Genomic DNA, 6,068 nt, shown 5'->3' on the forward strand with positions numbered 1-6,068 from the left:
CTCTTGTGGCTGTTCGCTCACTTCCAAAATGTCCTCCATACTGTGATCCATGGCAGTGCCATAGGATCTTCTGTGCTTCTTCCTTAGGCACACATCTACGGATTACTCCGTCTGCATATCTCTTGAAGAGATATGGTTCATCCCAAAGATAGTACTTTGCATCTGTGATCAATTTCTTTGATTGCTGCCTACTGTACTCTTTGGGTATGAACCTCACTGCCTTGTAGTTTGCAATATCTGCAAACCATGGCACTTCCTGGATGGCAAAGAGTTGCTCATTCGGAAAGGTTTTAGAGATCTCAGTAAGAGGGAGGGACGCCCCTTCTACTGGTTCTATTCGGGACAGGTGATCTGCTACCTGATTCTCTGTCCCTTTTCTGTCTCTTATTTCTATATCAAACTCTTGCAGAAGCAACACCCATCTTATAAGTCTGGGTTTTGAATCCTGCTTTGTGAGTAGATATTTAAGAGCAGCATGATCAGTGTACACAATCACTTTTGATCCTACTAAATAGGATCTGAATTTGTCAATGGCGTAAACTACTGCAAGTAGCTCTTTTTCTGTGGTTGTGTAATTCTTCTGTGCGTCATTTAGAACATGGCTGGCATAGTAAATGACGTGCAGAAGCTTGTCATGCCTTTGTCCCAACACTGCGCCAATGGCATGGTCACTGGCATCACACATTAGTTCAAATGGCAATGTCCAGTTTGGTGCAGAGACGATTGGTGCTGTGACCAATTTAGCTTTCAGAGTCTCAAATGCCTGCAGACACTCCTTATCAAAGACAAATGGCGTGTCAGCAGCTAGCAGGTTGCTCAGAGGTTTGGCGATTTTTGAAAAATCCTTTATAAACCTCCTATAGAATCCTGCATGCCCCAGAAAGCTTCTGATTGCCTTAACATTGGCAGGTGGTGGTAATTTTTCAATTACCTCTACCTTAGCTTGATCCACCTCTATTCCCTTGTTCGAGATTTTGTGCCCAAGGACAATTCCTTCAGTCACCATAAAGTGACATTTTTCCCAGTTTAAAACCAGGTTAGTCTCTTGGCATCTCTTTAGAACAAGTGCTAGATGGTCAAGACAGGAGCTGAATGAGTCTCCAAATACTGAAAAGTCATCCATGAAGACTTCCAGAAATTTTTTCACCATATCAGAGAAAATTGAGAGCATGCACCTCTGAAAGGTTGCAGGTGCATTGCACAGGCCAAATGGCATCCTTCTGTATGCAAATACTCTGGATGGACCTGTGAATGCCGTTTTCTCTTGATCTTTTGGATCTACTACAATTTGATTATAACCTGAATATCCATCCAGGAAGCAGTAGTATTCATGACCTGCCAGTCTTTCTAGCATCTGGTCTATGAATGGTAAAGGAAAATGATCATTTCTAGTAGCTGTATTGAGCCTTCTATAATCAATACACATACGCCACCCAGTAACTGTTCTTGTAGGAACCAGTTCATTTTTTTCATTATGAACCACTGTCATGCCACCTTTCTTAGGGACGACTTGGACAGGGCTTACCCAGGGGCTATCAGAAATAGGATAAATAATCCCAGTCTCTAGTAACTTAGTGACCTCTTTCTGCACCACCTCCTTCATGGCTGGATTCAACCGCCTTTGTGGTTGAACCACTGGCTTGGCATCACCCTTCAGTAAGATCTTGTGCATGCATCTGGCTGGGCTAATGCCCTTGAGATCACTGATGGACCACCCAAGAGCTGTCTTGTGTGTCCTTAGCACTTGAATTAGTGCTTCCTCTTCCTGTGGCTCTAAGGTAGAGCTTATGATTACAGGAAAGGTATCACCTTCTCCCAGGAATGCATATTTTAGGGATGGTGGTAATGGTTTGAGATCGGGTTTAGGAGGTTTCTCCTCTTCCTGAGGGATTTTCAGAGGTTCTACTATTCTCTCTGATTCCTCCAGATCAGGCTGAACATCTTTAAAGATGTCCTCTAGCTCTGATTCGAGACTCTCAGCCATATTAACCTCTCTTACCAGAGAGTCAATAATATCAACACTCATGCAGTCATTTGGGGTGTCTGGATGTTGCATGGCTTTGACAACATTCAACTTGAACTCCTCCTCATTGACTCTCAAGGTTACATCCCCTTTTTGGACGTCAATGAGGGTTCGGCCAGTTGCCAGGAAAGGTCTTCCTGGAATGAGAGTTGCACTCTTGTGCTCCTCCATTTCCAGCACCACAAAGTCAGTAGGAAAGGCAAATGGCCCAACCTTGACAATCATGTCTTCAATCACGCCTGATGGGTATTTAATGGAGCCATCAGCAAGTTGAAGACATATCCGGGTTGGTTTGACTTCTTCAGTCAAACCGAGCTTTGTGATAATAAAACAGGTATTAGATTGATACTTGCCCCAAGATCACATAGAGCTTGCTTGGTACAATTACCCTCTAATGTGCATGGTATCATAAAGCTCCCGGGATCTTTAAGCTTCTCAGGTAAGCTTTTCAGAATGACTGCACTGCATTCTTCAGTGAGGTAAACTTTTTCAGTTTCCCTCCAATCCTTCTTATGACTTAAGATCTCTTTCATGAACTTAGCATAAGAGGGTATTTGCTCAAGTGCTTCTGCAAACGGAATCTTTATTTCAAGAGTCCTGAGATAGTCTACAAAGCGGGCAAATTGCTTATCCTGTTCCGCTTGGTAGAGTTTTTAAGGATAAGGCATTTTGGCTTTATATTCCTCAACCTTAGTTGCTGCAGGTTTATTACCTACAGAAGTGGGTTGGGAAGCCTTTTTAGAAGGGTTGTTATCAGCACTTGTATGTGACTGATCCCCCACTGACGTTTGAATGCCAGGGGTGGAAGCTGGAGTGGCGTTAAACGCCAACTCCTTATCTGTTACTGGCGTCTGAACGCCAGAACTGTGCTCCCTTTGGGCGTTCAACACCGGATTCATGCTTGTTTCTAGCGTTGAACACCAGGAATGAGCATGGTCTGGGTGTTCAGCGCCAGCCTTATTCCTCTCTGGGCTCTGATTGTCCTCAGAGGGATTTTGAATAGCCATTTGTTCATTTCTTAGCTTCCTGCTACTTTGAAGTGAGGTATTTAATGTTTTTCCACTTCTTAATTGAACTGCTTGGCATTCTTCTGCTATTTGTTTTGACAGTTGCTTTTCTGTTTGTCTTAACTGTACTTCCATATTCCTGTTAGCCATTCTTGTTTCCTATAGTATTTCCTTGAATTCGGCTAGCTGCTGAGTTAGAAAGTCTGATTGCTGATTGAATTCATTAGCCTGATCTACAGGACTGAGTTCAGCAGTTACTGTTTTAGCTTCTTCTTTCATGGAAGATTCACTGCTTAGGTACATATGCTGATTTCTGGCAACTGTATCAATAAGCTCTTGAGCTTCTTCAATTGTTTTTCTCATATGTATAGATCCACCAGCTGAGTGATCTAAGGAAATCTGAGCTTTTTCTGTAAGCCCATAGTAGAAGATGTCTAATTGCACCCACTCTGAGAACATCTCAGAGGGGCATTTTCTTAGCATCTCTCTGTATCTCTCCCAGACATCATAAAGGGATTCATTATCTCCTTGTTTGAAGCCTTGGATGCTTAGCCTTAGCTGTGTCATCCGTTTTGGAGGGAAATAGTGATTCAGGAATTTTTCTGACAGCTATTTCCATGTCCTTATGCTGTTCTTAGGTTGGTTATTTAACCACCTCTTAGCTTGATCTTTTACAGCAAATGGAAACAGTAATAATCTGTAGACATCCTGATCTACTTTTTTATCATGTACTGTGTCAGCAATTTGTAAAAATTGTGCCAGAAATACTGTAGGTTCTTCATGTGGAAGACCGGAATACTGGCAGTTTTGCTGCACCATGATAATGAGCTGAGGATTCAACTCAAAGCTACTAACTCCAATGGAGGGTATACAGATACTACTCCCATATGAAGCAGTAGTGGGGTTAGCATATGACCCCAGAGTCCTCCTGGACTGTTCATTTCCACTTAATTCCATGATGGAACAAGGGAGATGATATGTATGTTGATATTATTTATTTTATAAAAATAAAATTAAAATGGAATAAATAAAAACGAAATAAATAATAAAAAAATAAAATAAAAAAAAGAAATTGAAAATATGTTGTGAAGATTTTCGAAAAATTTTGAAATTGAAATCTGAAATTTTTATATAAAAAATTTCGAAATTATAGTTTAAAATTAGTTAGAAAAGATATTTTTTTTGAATTTTGAATTTTATGATGAAAGAGAAAAACACACAAAAGACACAAGACTTAAAATTTTTAGACCTAATGCTCCTTATTTTCGAAAATTTTGGAGGAAAAGCACCAAGGAACACCAAACTTAAAAATTTTAAGATCAAAACACAAGAAAGACTCAAGAACACCTTGAAGATTCACAAGAACAAAAGAAAGAACACCAAACTTAAAATTTTTAGAAAACCAAGATAAATTTTTGAAAATTAAAGAAAGATCAACAAGAAAACACCAAACTTAAAGTTTGGCACAAGATTAAATCAAGAAAAATTATTTTTGAAAAAAAAAGATTTTCAAAAGAACTGGTGCCCAATCATCAAGAATATAAACCAATGCTCTAGCCAATTGGGCAGTAAATGTAACACTTGTTTTGAAGATGTACTATTTTTATGGATAAAAATAAAATTTTTGAAAGTTAATGTTTTGAAAAAGCACAAGAAAAACAAGAAAAGACACAAAACAAGAAAAACTCAAGATCCAACAAGAAAAATAAACAAGAACAACTTGAAGATCAAGGAAGAACAAAGAACACAAATTAAAAAATTTAAAGAAAAATATAAAATATGCAATTAACACCAAACTTTGAACAAGACACTAAACTCACGAAAAGAAATTAAAAATTAAAAATTGATAAAGAAAAATAATATTTTTGAAAAAAATTTTTTGAAAAGAAATTATCCTATCAGAATTTAATGACTCTATAGCAACAAAAATAAATTATTCCTAATCTAAGAAATAAAATAAACCTTTAGTTGTTCAAACTCGAATAATCCCCGGCAACGGTGCCAAAAACTTGGTGCACGAATTTGCAATCCGTACAACTAACCAGCAAGTGCACTGGGTCGTCCAAGTAATACCTTACGTGAGTAAGGGTCGATCCCACAGAGATTATTAGTTTGAAGCAATCTATGTTTATTTTATTAATCTTAGTCAGGATGTCAATAATGTTATTTGGATTTAATTGTAAGAAGTAAAAGTGTTTGGAATAAGGAATTGTTACTTTATTAATGGAGAATATGTTGGAGTTTTGGAGATGCTTTGTCCTCTGAATTTCTGCAATGTAATATTCAACTCAATTGTTTGTAAAGTTCCATCCATGGCAAGCTGTATGTAGGGTGTCACCATTGTCAGTGGCTACTTCCCATCCTCTCAGTGAAAACGGTCCAGATGCTCTGTCACAGCACAGCTAATCAGCTGTTGGTTCTCGATCATGTTGGAATAGGATCCATTGATCCTTTTGCGTTTGTCATCACGCCCAGCAATCGCGAGTTTGAAGCTCGTCACAGCCATTCAATCCTTGAATCCTACTCGGAATACCACAGACAAGGTTTAGACTTTCCGGATCCTCAAGAGTGGCCGCCATCAGTTCTAGCTTATACCACGAAGATTCTGATTAAGGAAGCTAAGAGATGATCATTCAATCTGATGTAGAACGGAGGTGTTTGTCAGGCACACGTTCATGGATTGAGGAAGGTGATGAGTGTCACGGATCATCACCTCCTTCACAATTAAGCGCGAATGAACATCTTAGAAAGGAACACACACACGTTTGAATGGAGAAATAGAAACAATTGCATTAATTCATTGAGACGCTGCAGAGCTCCTCACCCCCAACAATGGAGTTTAGAGACTCATGCCGTCAAAGTGTATATAATTCAGATCTGAAAATGTCATGAGATACAAAGTTAATCTCTAAAAGTTGTTTAAATAGTAAACTAGTAACCTAGGTTTACAGAAAATGAGTAAACTATGATAGATGATGCAGAAATCCACTTCTGGGGCCCACTTGGTGTGTGCTGGGGCTGAGACTTAAGCTTCTCAC

Source organism: Arachis stenosperma, chromosome 3 (genome assembly GCF_014773155.1).
Source record: "Arachis stenosperma cultivar V10309 chromosome 3, arast.V10309.gnm1.PFL2, whole genome shotgun sequence".
Lineage (NCBI taxonomy): Eukaryota > Viridiplantae > Streptophyta > Magnoliopsida > Fabales > Fabaceae > Arachis > Arachis stenosperma.